We start from the raw sequence: 14,370 nt of genomic DNA on the forward strand, positions 1-14,370 counted from the left end.
TGGAGGGGATCTTTAAAAATTCAACTTCATTGTCCTTGTTACTCTGGACGATCCACAGACCACACTGTCAACAGTTTTCATTGTAACTACTTTCTAACAAAAAAAAAGCCCTCTGTTGACAGTGAGGTCTGTGAATAATCCAAAGTAACAGGGACTCTAATTCCGGAAAAAGATATGGCTCCTGAATGTCGACACCACAAATTAAATTCCATTTACATCTGTTGTCTTGTGGTGGCAAGAGAAGACTCAGAGATCTGATCTGAGCAAATAAAATCAAAACTATCTGTAGACACTACTAGAGGTATCTGATGAAGCACAGTGTAAGCTCAATCAGTAAGACTATGTAAGACTATGTTAGACTTCAATCAGTAAGACTTATGTTTAGACTTTTCTTTCCAATCAGTGGGTGGTTACAGTTTTCTCCTCAACAAATCAGACCTCTGTGAACCAATTATCTTGTTATTGTCAACCTGTAACACAGTTGGTTTCTCTGCTGTCAGCTGGTCATTTCAGTGTCTGACTGATGCGACCTACCTCCACCCCATTCACCTCTGATGGGGTCTGATAGCCAAACACTCCTCACGTATTTCTTTAATTTTCCCTGTAGTGTAAATAATATTACATAAATGTGCTTCTTAATGACTCAAAAGTAAGTAATTTGTGTGGACTGATCCTTTAATTTGCAGAAGAGGAAAGACAGACGAGTCAGAAATCAGTACAGAGCAAGCGCACATTGGGGATGATGGGAATTGAGAATTGCAACACAGGCCACCAACTTACAGTCAACACTATTGACTCTGCAGACATCGCTGCGCCACGAGGAGACAGCAGAGGAGACATAAAAGGAGCACACCCAGATGCAATGATCGAGGACGAGCAGCAATGCTGGGAAACCAGAATACGCTATGTCTCGTTTGATACTGTGGATTTGTTGCCTCATCCACCACTACTTTGTTTGGGGAGTTAGGGATTTGTGGTCAGGGATTACAGCAGGCCACAAAGGCGGCTTCTGAAGCAGCCGATAACAGCAGCCAGTTGCTCCGGCTGAGGAGAAACAGGCCAACAGTTGGGGTCCCAAACATGCAAATCTGTCCAATGACTAAGACAGGAATTTAACCACAGGATGGGGTGTACTCATGCACTGTTTGCAGTTCTTAAAAGAATAAATAAGCATATTCTCAGATTTGTATTCAATGGCTGAATATAATTTGGGGGTGTTTGAGATTTCCCTCTCAACACGTAGACAAACACATGGAACAACACATGGATATAATTTTTAAATGTTTTGTTTTTTTCTCTTCCAGACTTTTTAATTTGTTTTTTCTTTGCTATTTGAATCTTTAAAGTAATATGTGGTTTCTTGACTGATGACTTGCACACATGGAGAGAAATCTTTAAAAAGATAATATAATAATCATGAAAAGGATCAACATGACTCAAAGGAGAAATCAAGGAGGGAAATAAACAAATAACTTCACAAGAGGATTTCTCCAAAAGGGGCAAAACTTTTGTGTGCATATCCTTGAGTGTTGTAATGGATTTTCCTGTTTCATACTGAACATAATGTCCCTCAGCTAGTGGCAATGGGAAGGTGGAGCTGTGCCCTTCTGTTTGGGGAAGATAACTCAGCAGGCTAATACAGAGGCAAAGGCAACTGCGTCTTCTTTTACTTTTGGGCAGATGTAGTTCATCTGGAGCCGGGCCAAAGACGGCACACAGAGGACTGCATGCACTGAATGTGACTGCAAACACATTTCTCATAAAGTATAAAAAACAAAACTCCAAAACTCAGCTGAAGTGAGGCAGAACAAGTGCTTGTAAATGATTGAGACATGAATACACATACAAAGAGGGATGCACCGCTGGGAATAGTGCAGGTTTGATGTTGGGTGATGGTTGTTGAAAAGCACAAATTCTTGGCAAACACATGCAGACAGCATCATCCAGCTACCTGTATGTAGTGGTGGAAAATAACTAAGTACATTTACTTAACCACTGTAATTAAGTAAAACATTGAGGTATTTTTACTTTACTTGAGTATTTCTGTTTACTCCACTACATTTCAGAGTGAAATATTTTACTTTTTACTCCACTGCATTTATAATCACAGCTTTAGTTATTTTTACAAATTAACTATACACACAAAACATATGAAAAGCTAATAACATTTGATACATTGTTATACTGTAAACTACCCAATAATTTGGAACATTAGAGCTGAAACAGTCTGTCAAAATCTGTTGAAAGGTTCAACAGCTCAATTAAAAATATCCACCAAGTATGATGAGTTTGACACACATGGTTAAACATTGTTATGAAACATATCCTGCCAGTTTTGTAAACACTCTCTGATTTATAGTCTGATTTGTGTCACGTCCATTTTTGTAAAAATTTTTTTGCATTTGTAGTGCCCCCTAGTGGTACATTTGAATGAAACCCTCAGTGTATGTTTCAGGTACTTTTGTGGACATATCCTGCAAGTTTTGTGATGACTGGCCCAATGGTTGTTGACTTAAGTCTATTTATGTGTTGAACCACGCCCTTTTGAAGTTAATTGGTCAATATCTTGAAAACTAAATAGCTAAGATATCAACAAGCTCTATGCAGCTTTTATAAGTTTGGTCCAATAATGATCCACTGAAAATTTGGTAGTAATTGGACCCTATGGTTTAGAAGGAGATGTCAAAAATGTGTTTTTCAAAAAATTCAAAATGGCCGAAAATCTATAGTTGCAAATGGGTGTGGCTTCTATGCATAAATTTGTCTGGACCCACAGAATCAAGGATGATTTAGGAATTTTGTTTGTGAGACTTACGATTCAAAAGTTATATGCCAGAACATAAAGTTTGTTGTTATAGTGCCACCATCTGGCCAATAGGGGTCATATTTCTTGGGCAGCACTTGCACACAACTTCCAATCAGTGGGCAAAATCTCATGTCTCGCATTTACCATATCTCAGGAATTTGTAAAACATTTCTGAATAATAATAATAATAATAATAATAATAATAATAATAATAATAATAATAGTAATAATAATAATAATAATAATAATATAAAAAATAAGATGTGGTGCTCTTCCTGCTCTTTCTGTTCTAATTGCAATCAAATGTAGACAGTCAGTCAAATGAGAGAGATTACTGTAAAATCAGATATTGACACTTTCAGTGTATATTTCACATAGACTATTGTGTAAGATTTATAGTTATTATATCTGGGATTTACAGAGGGACTTTATGGATCTCTAGTAATTTGGAAACTAATAGACTGTGAAAAGTTAAAAAAAAAAAAAAAGAAAAGTACTGTTGGATACAGTTGAGTGGCTCAGCAGTGTCAGTTGTGTTTCAATGAGGCCAATAGTAGGATCAGAGTGGTTTTGGATACATGCAGGGGTGTTGAATGGTGGTGTAGGTGACTAAAAGATCTGTTCAGTGTTGAGAGTTGAGCTCGACCGATGCTGCTCTCACATCCTGACCATTTTAAAAATCAAAACTCGGACAACACATGTTTTGCTTCTCAGTTGTCTTGTTATATATTTTCTGTAACATGTCTTTACCACATACTGCTTTGACACTTAATTACAGATAAATCTGGTGTTATTCTATATTTTTCTTATTGTCAATAAATCCTGTGACTAAACCTTAAAACCAACAATGTGTTAATCTGTCTCTTGATGCTTTCTGACATCCTACCCTGTTTGTAGCACTCATCCTTAAGCCCATTCATTCCTGCTGAAGATGTGTCACAAATATATATTTTTATTTTAAAAAGCTTCAGTGATTTTCTAAAACAGCTGGCCACTGTAGTTTTTTTTGCCAAATGTAAACAGTAGTAATTAGTTATTTTGTTGGGGACTATTTTCAGCTGTGGATTAATACACACTCGGTGCTAAAATAAAAATAAAATTCCTGGGCTCATCGTAATGAAGGAACCAGTGCAACAATGAAGCTCACTGATGTGTTATTAATACTTTTTGGCTACACAGAATATTTAAGGAATATTTACTTCATTTACCTTTAACTGTTCATAAACTCACCACCTAAGATCTCCCACCAAGAAAAACAACCTCTATGTTAAAAGTGACTGTAAGATACTCTATTCAACAAATCTATTCCAAATCTCCAAATGTGGAAAAGTGATTTTGTCAGGGTTCAAAACTAACTTTTTTGTCCACTGGCCAAATGGCTAGTGAATGTTCACATTTTACCAGCTACTCAATAGATTACCATTGGGTTTTTTTTAGTGAGCTAGTGAGTGAAGCAAATCTACCAGCCACTTGCATATTTTATCAGCATTTGGCTGGTGCTAATGTTGTGCTCTGGATATAGTGATGCCTGAACATGCAAGATTAGAAACTTTCCTCGAATACTTTTTTTATTAACCATTTGCCAGCCTCACCTGTAGAGCATAAATCTGTCATATAGGCAGGTATGTCAGACCAATCATCAAATCATAATCCTGAAGTAAAACTTCATTCTACTTGATTTGACTTTATCTTTTTGTTCCCGGTTCAGAGGAGACCTGAAGTGTTCACCCTTGCGGAAAAACATAGGATCTAATTATAATAATTACGCTTTTCCGGGCAATTTCCGGGGTGCAGCATCAGCATCAGCGCCCATGACGTCACTGGAGTTTAAAGTGGGCCGCGCTTCAGCCAGTGGAGGAGAGGAGGGAGAAGAGGGAGGAAGCAGCGGCTGTTCCTCTCACAGCACCTGACTCCTGACCGTCGCCGTGTATGAAACATGCAGGGTTCAACTCCAGAAAGCATCAACCCACTTTGCATTTTGACTTTCACACGAATTTAAGATGGAAGACCTTGTTGCATCCTGGACCCGCTGAGATTTTGTTTCCTGAGGGGCGATAACTTTAAATCCTCAAGTCTCCCGAGGGTGAGTTTGAATGCATTTCCCTGAAAATCTAAAAAAAAAAAGAAAAAAAAGAAGAAGAAGCAGAAGAAGAAGAAAGAAAAAAAACGGGCTTGATTGAATCGGTAGAGACGCCTAATGATGCTGCAGCAGGCATCGGCAGCATCTGTGGTGATAAACAGCTTTGCAGATGTGAAAAGAGATAAATTGCTTTTTGCTATATGTTTTGTTTGTGTTGTTGAAGCGGCCCGCAGTAACTTGGGGGCTCAGTGTTTTGGAAAAGCGCCGCTGTTGGCTGGTTGATGTGACAAATTGTGCTTTCTATTTAATTAGGCTATTGGCGAGTCTATCCCGTGGAATTGTGCGTCCTGTGCCAAAGAAAAGGGCTGTATCATCCCGGAGAGTTTTATAATCTGCTGCAGCTATGTATTGTTTTTAAATGGCGCGTAGCCTGCACGTTCTGCCAGGAAAAAAAAAACAGTTTGAAGATTTAAAAAAGCCTGTTGTCATGTTGTGAATGCTGATGATTTAGAAGTGTGTAACAGGATACATAAGCAGCTGGTCTGAAGTGCATCAGTATAAGTTTTGATGGCAATTGTTTTCCCTTTTTCTGATAAGTTTTAGACTGTAGTTCATCATCATCCCTCATTTTCTTGCTTCCTATTAAATGTTACAATTTGCATGAACATCGGTTTAACTTGCTCCTCTGCAACTCTCAATGTCACGACGTCTGTCTCAGTCTAAGATTACTTTATTGAATGAGGATTTAAGATAATGTTTTGTCCTTCAAAGTCAAGGATAAGGAGGGAATCCAGCAGCAGGGATGAACATTTTAATTCAGTCTGGAATAAAAGATCACACGCAGCATGTTATGTCATTTCTGAGCCGCTAGATGACAACAGAGTGCAAGTTAAAAGAAGCTGATTAAACTTGCATTAGTCTATTTAGTCAATGAGCAGATCTGCACCATGGTTTAATAATGAAATCATTACTGCTGTTGATTTCCTTTGTTGAAAAATAAACAGACCAAGAACCCCTCTTGTAAAATCAATGATTTTTATCAAATCACTGGCAGATACATTGGACACACACACATACACACACACAAACACATACACACACTCATTTGAAACAACTGGAGCTTTAGAGTATTGTTGTTTTGCCCTGTTGGAGCTGCATACATTGAAGCCCACGCTCGGCAAGGGTTCCCCGCATTATAGCAATTTGTCATAAAGTCATTTATCATAAATGCACATTGGCACCACAGCAGCGCAGGTTTTGTTTTGACCCCGAGACTGACGCTCTTAGTATATTGAGACATCATGTTTGGAAAAAAAAAAAAAGATTAGCATTTCCCTTGTTATCTGTGATTTCTTTAAATCTGTGTTTTTTTTAAATTATACAATGGCTTCACATTTACACTCTTGAACCACTTGCTAATTTTAAAAACCCACATCCTATTCCCTCCAGATAAATACACAAACAGCACATCCACAGTCACAGATGAATAATTCACATCATGCAAAACTCATATTTAACTTATACTGTTTGCCTTTTTATCAAGAAGTCGGATGATCAATTACACAATCAAAACTATTTTTATCTGCTGAGGCAACAACAAAGCCAGTTGTCATTTTGATGACCCCTCAGAATAACAGAAAGTGCAAACTAATGTGTGTCATGTTACAGTTTTTTCTTCATTTATGACTTTCATGTAGCTGTAATTTAGGCTATCAAACACTAATCTATTTATTTCCTTTTTTCACATTTATTATCTGGCCAATGAACTTATAGACATTTTATACAGCTGTTTTATCTACTGTGAAAAATTCTGAACAGAAATAACCCTAATATAAATTTATATATTTATGGAATGTGCATAACATTTATGCGATCAAATAGACATTGTTCATGTTGGTTCCACATTCAGTGATTTCACTCTGTCTGCACTGTAACATGTTGAGTAAACTTTAAAGCAATTTTCTCCACCACTAAAGTGGCTATACATAAAAAAAAAAAAATCATGATTTGTAGGTTGTTGTATACAATCTGATGGTCCTCCAGCGTCAGTGTTGTTTCAAGCTGTTATTTCATACAACTTCACCAGTGATCAGAGGTCATGCTGCTAGAAAACAAATTGATACTCAGTTCAGCTTCAGTGGCTTAAGCTCTCAGTAGAGCCAAGGACAAACATTTGCCACCGAGGCATCGTGAATTTTTGACATCATTTAATGAGAAGTGAGTGGACACATCTTTTGTCTCATTTTCTAAGCTCTTCCAAAGTGATGGATCCTTCCAAGGGCACATAAGTGCCTTGTGCTTTTGGAGTTTTGTTTTTTTTTGTTGTGTTGCACTTTACAGTCTAGTAAACCCTTTCAACTGGAAATCCTGATGTTTGGCTCAATCAATATGTTTAATTAGTGCTGATTAATGAAAGAGTGTGGCTGTGGAAGGCTGACAGCTTTCTCACATTCCAAAGACACATCGCATTGGCAAACAGGGAGAAATGACTTTCCATGGTAGGAATTTGCAAGTTTTGATTTTACATTGTAAAAGCCATTCACAAAGGAGGTTAGAAATAATGAAAAAAAAAGAGATAAGTATGTGCACACCATTTAAATTTCTGTTTGATTTGGAGGACACGGTAATTCATTCTTTAATTATTCAATAAATCCATTTAACACTTGATCAGCTGCTGGTTTGGACCCACGCAAGCTCAATAATCACTTAATCACAGGTGAATTAAAAGATTTGGAAACACTCATCAGCACATATGCTAAGAAATCATTTTCCCCACAGGCCAGATATGCTGCTGGCAGTGAGAATAGTCTCGGGCAGCGGGATATGTAGTACATACAGTGTGCTGTAGGATAACAAGTGGGCTTGGTCCAGTTCATAAGGGCAAATCATAATAGTCAGCTCAGCGTTAAGAACTTGACACTGATTTTAGAAACTACATGTGAGCTCTTCAACGTACTGTAATATTTCAGGCAGAGTTTCTTCTGGACTTCTTCTGTTTTGAACACTGTTCTCTGTCAGAGCCCCTCAAAAGTAACAGCTCCAATGACCTTTATTCCGCGAATTAAGCTGTTTTTGCTTCACGCTGACTGATAGATCTTATTATTTCAGCAAAAGTGCATTGAGCATTGAGCAAATACCCTGGAGCCATAGCAACTACATTAACAAAAGTTAATGAAATATATAGAAGCAGGACCTGGACTTTCCTTTATTTTTGAAAGCTGTGGCATTTACATTTTTCACATCTGTATAGAGGGAATGAAAACAGTATAACACAGCACACACCCACGTCTTATCTTTTTCTTGTCTGTGTAAACATATGTACAACGCAGCCTATACTGTATTATTTGACTGTAAACAGCAGACACCTTTTTAGTTTGTCCTTTTTGGCATGCATTTTCTTTTCTTGTGAGTCTCAATTGGGAAGAAAAGTCACGGCTATGCATGTTCTGCATCACAATAAAGTTAAATGAGTGCAAAGTGATGCTAAATTTTAAAGGCCACAATGATTTTGCTCCTGAAACAGCATAGCTCGCTGGCATTGAAAAATAAGAAGAAATCTGCAATTTAGATTCAGCTTCAATTCTATGTTAGCTGTCCCAAAGGTCTGACCATGTCTGCATCTGATTATGCTTGCATGCATTTAATTAATAATTCGACAATGCACGGCATTGATGTCGGTCAGCTAAGACTCTGCAGGGGAATAGATTGCCTGAGCCTGATATCCAGTCACAGGCTCTTAGCGAGGAGCAGAAACGATGAGCTCAGGCAGATTTCAGATACAGGAGCTCCAGCGTGGAGCTGTGTTAATCCCCCCTCCCTCAGGTACAGCCGCTCCTGGGGAGGAACGCCACGGACTACAGCTCCCCACCGATGCCTGGCTGCGCTCTGATTAATGCACTCATCAGTTCTTTTCTTGTTTGTTTTAATGACAACCACGTCCCTTGTGGGAATCTGGTGACTTTTTGCAAATACTGCTGATGCATCTACTTACACCTGCCACTTTTTTCCTTCCTTGTCTTGTGAAAGGACTGCTACCATAAAGCCCAAGTGTTTTGACATGACTAAGCTGTCAGTTACAGTACAGGGAACCATGCAACACATTTTCCAGCAGAGATACAGGAAAAATATGAGCAGAGGAAATGAGCAGTGATAAGATCTCAGTGTATTGGGATGTGTTGTGCTTTGTTGATAAGACTATTATTCATCATTATGCCTTAGACAGCAAAAATCCACTCTCCATCTCAGGCATATGCTTTATGTGCATGGTTAACGCACTGCTTTACATTTGCAGATGAGATACACTGGCTTTTATTACTAATTACTGTGGAGTTTAAAAATAATTTAATCACTTATTTAGACGGTAGAGAAACTGCAGATATTTAGTTAGAATATTAAATCTTGGCTGATTGTTTTTTTCTTTTGAGAACTAAGGTTGTTTCAGGAGTACAGAGAATTGAAATATAGTCCTCTCAGAAACATGCTGACATTTAATATTTAATGTTAATTTGACAGCGTCAAAAAGGTGCCAAGAGGCTGGATATAATTCATTTGATAAAAGTCCCTAGAAATCTTATTTAGAAGATTATTCATAACACTGATCACAAGAGGGGAGAGAGGCCATTTTGAAATACCTTATCGATTAAAGAGATCTTAACAATACTAACTCCTGCTAAACAGAAGTTTAACAGACAAAATCTACCAGAATCCCACAGTGGAAATTCCTAAATTAATGGAAACGTCTTGTACTGGTTTCTTTTTATCAAACAATATTTAATCAGAAATCAGACGTGCTAACTAACAAAATAGACATTTGAAAGATAAAAAAAATTTGGAAACGCCTGATAAAGTTTAAAGCTGATCTGAGAAAACCATGTAATCAACATGAAACACTAACCTGAGCATGAACCTATCAGGCCACAGGGTTGTTACATAGGTGTTTCGGTAAATATAGTGAGCACTATATGTTTCAGTAGGCTAGCTGACATAGTAATTATTATTCACATTTCACATTATACAGTAATTCTGCTAGATGATCGATGATAGATGATCATCATCCTGACAAATACAGAACGGGAAGAGTCGTGGTCACATTTATACGCAGCCACATTTGGCTGCGTATATGTGATTGATGAATAAAGTATCTCAACTGTCCATCAATAGTGTGATGCCTATTAGAGTGTGATACCTTCCCTCTGGCACCTATCAGAGAGACACCTCATCGTACTATTTTCAGTGTGTGTGTGTGTGTGTGTGTTTCTAAGTGTGTAAATATAATCACTGAGCAGCTGATTTCTGGGGAACTGAAATTTGATTTAGACAGAGATGCATACACACACACACACACACACACACACACAGCTACTTTGCTACATTGCACGGATATCTGGCATATAACATATTACCTGCACATCTCAGCCACATGCTGTGCTACTCCTGTTTAATAAATGTTGCAGATGCATCTCTTCTCAACGTGTCCGATCACTTCTAGCAGGCGAACTCTGGCCCGTTTCCAATGTCTTGTGATGGATCTTTGTGCTATCAGCGAGGCTCTTTGAGCCCTATAATATAAAGCTCCTGCGCTTATTCAGCACCCGGGTACCTTGCTTGTGATCAATGGCCAGCAGTCAGGACAGTGAATGGAGCACAGATTGAACCACATCTGGGATTCGGATGCTGAATAACTGCCCACTCAACAGGGGCGACTCATGAATAACACATCAGCCGGCCCAGTGTCCCATCTCCTTTGGCCCCTCACCGGCAATGCTTTTGCACTCAGGTCTGTCCAGAGAGCAGGAGGTCAGGGCACTAACACTTGGCACCCCAAGCACTAGCATCAGGCAGCCCTGTCTGCGACAGCCAAGGGAGAGTGGAGAGAATAATGGAATAGACAGAGAAGCAAGTAAGTTTGTGAGGCTGCAGAGGAGATGGAGAAAACTTTACCACAATTATCATTTTTAGGAGGTGTTAGTATGTTTGTATTAGTATTTTTATATATAGCACAAGTGTGTATAGGTTTAGATGGCAGAGAAAACTGCAATCAAACAAGCTTGTTATTTTTCCACCATTTCAACCATGAACAGACATGACAGATATCATTAATTTCACACAGCTTCATGGTTCATATAACTTGATGTATATATTAATATAGTTTTCACAGTAGGCTAATAATGTTGCAAGTTTGAGCGCATTAAATTTTTATTTTGAATGTTTGACTGCATGGTGATATTTACAAAATTGTGATATACGACACAATTATATGCTTGTGTTACTACAAAGGAAGAGATGCAGGCCAAAGAAACAGAGATGCAGGCCAAGTTTTTACAATGAAAACCTCTAATGAAGAAGATGATTTATATAAAATATATTTCATAACACTGCTGTTCAGCCCAGTTTTTAGACTGTGCATCCTTATGATTGTACAAGCACATTCTTCATGATTTTCACTGGTTTTATTTTTACACCATTTGTCTTCATTTAAGTCTGTCATGTCTTCTTTGTGTATTTATCAGGCAGGCTAAACAGAGCCATGTTCGTTCCTCTTGCTTTTTGTCCATTTTTTAAAATGCATTCAGTCTAAGTGGGCGTATTTTGCTGAAGTGGATTCAAGGACATTTAAAAGGTCATAGTGGCAAAAATTGGGCATACATGTTGAATGCAAATCCAGTTGATGTATCTCATTTTTCTAAATTGAGATCACCTGGTCCTACAGTGGCCAGGCTGTAGCGTGCTGCAGGAGCATATTTTCAGATTTAATGATCATGATGGTAAATCATTCCTCTTTCAGTCATTGACTAGTGATCCAGAAGGTTAATGTGCTGCACCAGCAGAGAGAGAAAACCATTGATCTAGAAAGGAATGTGGGAAATGTAGTCAAACATAAAGAGTTAATATTTATTCTAATTGGTTATTTTTAGAGAAGAAATTACACTTAAATATAGACAGATTCACATGCCACAGCCTCTTTTTCTGTGAATAATGAGTGGAGTTTGGCCTGCACTTGATTGATTGTTAAAATAACAAACCTAGAGTAGATACAGTGATCAGTATGTACTTATATGTTGACGTTTTTAGGTGTTAGACTAATGTGAAGTTCAGTACTCCCAAAAAAACCAGCCCTCCTTTGAGATCGCGGAGCACTGTCTGCACATAAAGCAAGGTGCATCCAGGCACAGTGGTTTTTCTCTTCCTTGCTCCCCCCGTCTGCTTCACACACCGCTTACCCGGCGACATTTGGGACGCGTTTCTCACTGCTTGGCTTCTCACATCTTGGACACTGACACAAAATAAATGAAGACACAAAGAAGACACAAGGTTCAGAGTTGGAAGGGTTGGTGGCTGAGGTGTGAAACTATTGGGGTGTAAAATTGCCCTGGCAGCCATGCTGTTGTTTCAGCATTTCATGGCGAGCTGCTCAGCTAGCGTCCCTACTTGCCTGTTCAATGCCTTCTTTCCTCCACCTTTTTTTTTTTCATTTGTTTTTCTTTTCACACCACACCTCTGCTGAGTGTGGCCCTAGCTCTGTAGAAGCTGTAACTTTATAAAACACAATAATAACTATCTAGGTTACTTAGTATGCATGATTGTGTGGTTATGCTTCCATGACCAGAGCTGCAGAGTAGTTCAGTTTTGTTCTCCACTGAAAATGATCCTGGTGGGAGAGAGCAGAAGGTTCAACAGGCTAATATTCACACATTAATTTGTCCTAAGATGTCCAACTGTTCTCCAGCAGCTCTCATTACTCACAATCAGTCACAGGGTGGCTAATTGTCTGTGTGGGGAAGGACAGTCTTACTGGTGTGAGGAGGAGCTTGACTGGTGCTTCTGCCTGGTGGCAGCAGGAGGCCAGAGCCAGGCTGTGGAGAGGGGACAGACATAGCGCGGCGGGCATTGCAGCACATTTGGCTGTCAGTGTGATGCCTGGCGTTTGTTATTAGAAGCATGGGGTGAAACATAGTGACTGGTCTGAGCAGCAGGCTGAGCTATGTGACATCAGGCACATTGTTATTTTGGTTCATTAAGTGGTGTTATTTCACTAATTAGTTTTCTTGCAGAAAATGTAGGCCTAAAGCTGGTAATTGGTGACATGTTTATGATGGTAGAGATTGGAGATTGTGCCTGCTATGTGAATAAGAACTCCAATTAATTACAAAAAATGTGATAATGTTTGACATTATAAAAACTATAAGAAAAATGAGGGCAACGTTGCTATATGCTCGGTTTTAAATATTTGATGATCATGTTTACTCACATTAGTTTCAGATTTTCTACTCTTTCTTTGAACCACTTCTGAACAGATGGCTCAACCGGCTCCGCTGCTCTCCTCCCTTGTGTGTCTGATTCTACATTCATAAAGCTAACGTTAGACTAGATTAGTTCCTCTGATGTCCATGAAGCAATTTCTCATTATTGCCTGTGGTTGAGAGTGGGTTGATTCCTGCCTCGGAGCGCACAGGACAATGTTTGTCTGCTCTGACAGGCTGCAGAAAGTCTTTGTGCCCAGAGTAAAAGAAATAAAAGTATGAGGAGAGACTCCCTCCAATGGGCTGTGTCTGGTGTTGGCCTGCCCTGCGGTAAGGCAAGGTTATTCAGATGAAAGATGGTGTTGAGATTAGTGAGCCTTGCCCGAGTGCGTGGACGTCCAGCATGCCGCACTGCGTGATTTATGAGAGTCGTGATATCAGCGGTCGCCACATGAATAAACCATGTGGCCAGAATTAAGCTCCTGTTAAACGACGCACAGCATTTTCCCAGGTGCCTCAACCACCAAATGGAAATCACAATCATAAAAGTTGTGTTGTTGCTGTTGTGTTGCAGCCGTTTCATGAGGCCGCTTGTTGATGGCCCAGTGCAACAGTTGAATCTTCTCTCGGGGATTTCCTAATTGCTGACGATTAGAGCTGTCAACTGATGATGGATAATTATATATCAATCAATGGTTCGAAGACTGACTTGAAACACCATGAATCGAAGTTTAAATTAAATCCAAGTTTGGAGGCTTAACACAGGAAATTGTAACTCCACTAACTGATCAATTTCCATCCCATAATCAATTCAATACCAAAATAGTTTGTATTTATAAAGTGTGATCATATTTAAAACCTCCACCAGAATTAAAAACATGACCAAGTCTGACTTTGTGAGACTCATTTGAAGAATGATTGTGTGTATTTACAAAGAATCAAAGTTATAATTTGTAGTGCACACCTGCAATATTTAAAATTAAGTCTAATTCCAAACAACATTTTTCTCTTCTTTAATACAATATACCATCATTTATAGTGAGTTGCTGCAGGGGCTGAGTGCACTGGCACTTTCTCCTGGGAAACTGACAAACTGCATACATATAAATGTTGTGCATGCTAACAATATGAATATTGCACATCTATCTTCTGTCCCTCCTGTCCATCTTCACTCTCTGCTTAGAAAATCATATGCAAAAGCCCAGAGCTAAAGCAGAATGGAATTATCTCCCTGAAAAAATCTG

At 38.8% G+C, this 14,370-nt stretch overlaps 1 protein-coding gene across 1 annotated transcript in view; it reads left to right on the top strand.

Annotated features, from left to right (window-relative positions):
* The first annotated feature begins 4,679 nt into the window (after window positions 1-4,679).
* megf11 (multiple EGF-like-domains 11) overlaps window positions 4,680-14,370 on the top strand; it is an 81,033-nt gene continuing 71,342 nt past the window's right edge. The window contains exon 1 of the mRNA XM_042412941.1: window positions 4,680-4,889. The gene's annotated coding sequence lies outside the window, so the exon portion shown is untranslated. The remainder of the gene's footprint in view (window positions 4,890-14,370) is intronic.

The sequence above is a fragment of the Thunnus maccoyii genome, chromosome 5, assembly GCF_910596095.1.
Source record: "Thunnus maccoyii chromosome 5, fThuMac1.1, whole genome shotgun sequence".
NCBI lineage: Eukaryota > Metazoa > Chordata > Actinopteri > Scombriformes > Scombridae > Thunnus > Thunnus maccoyii.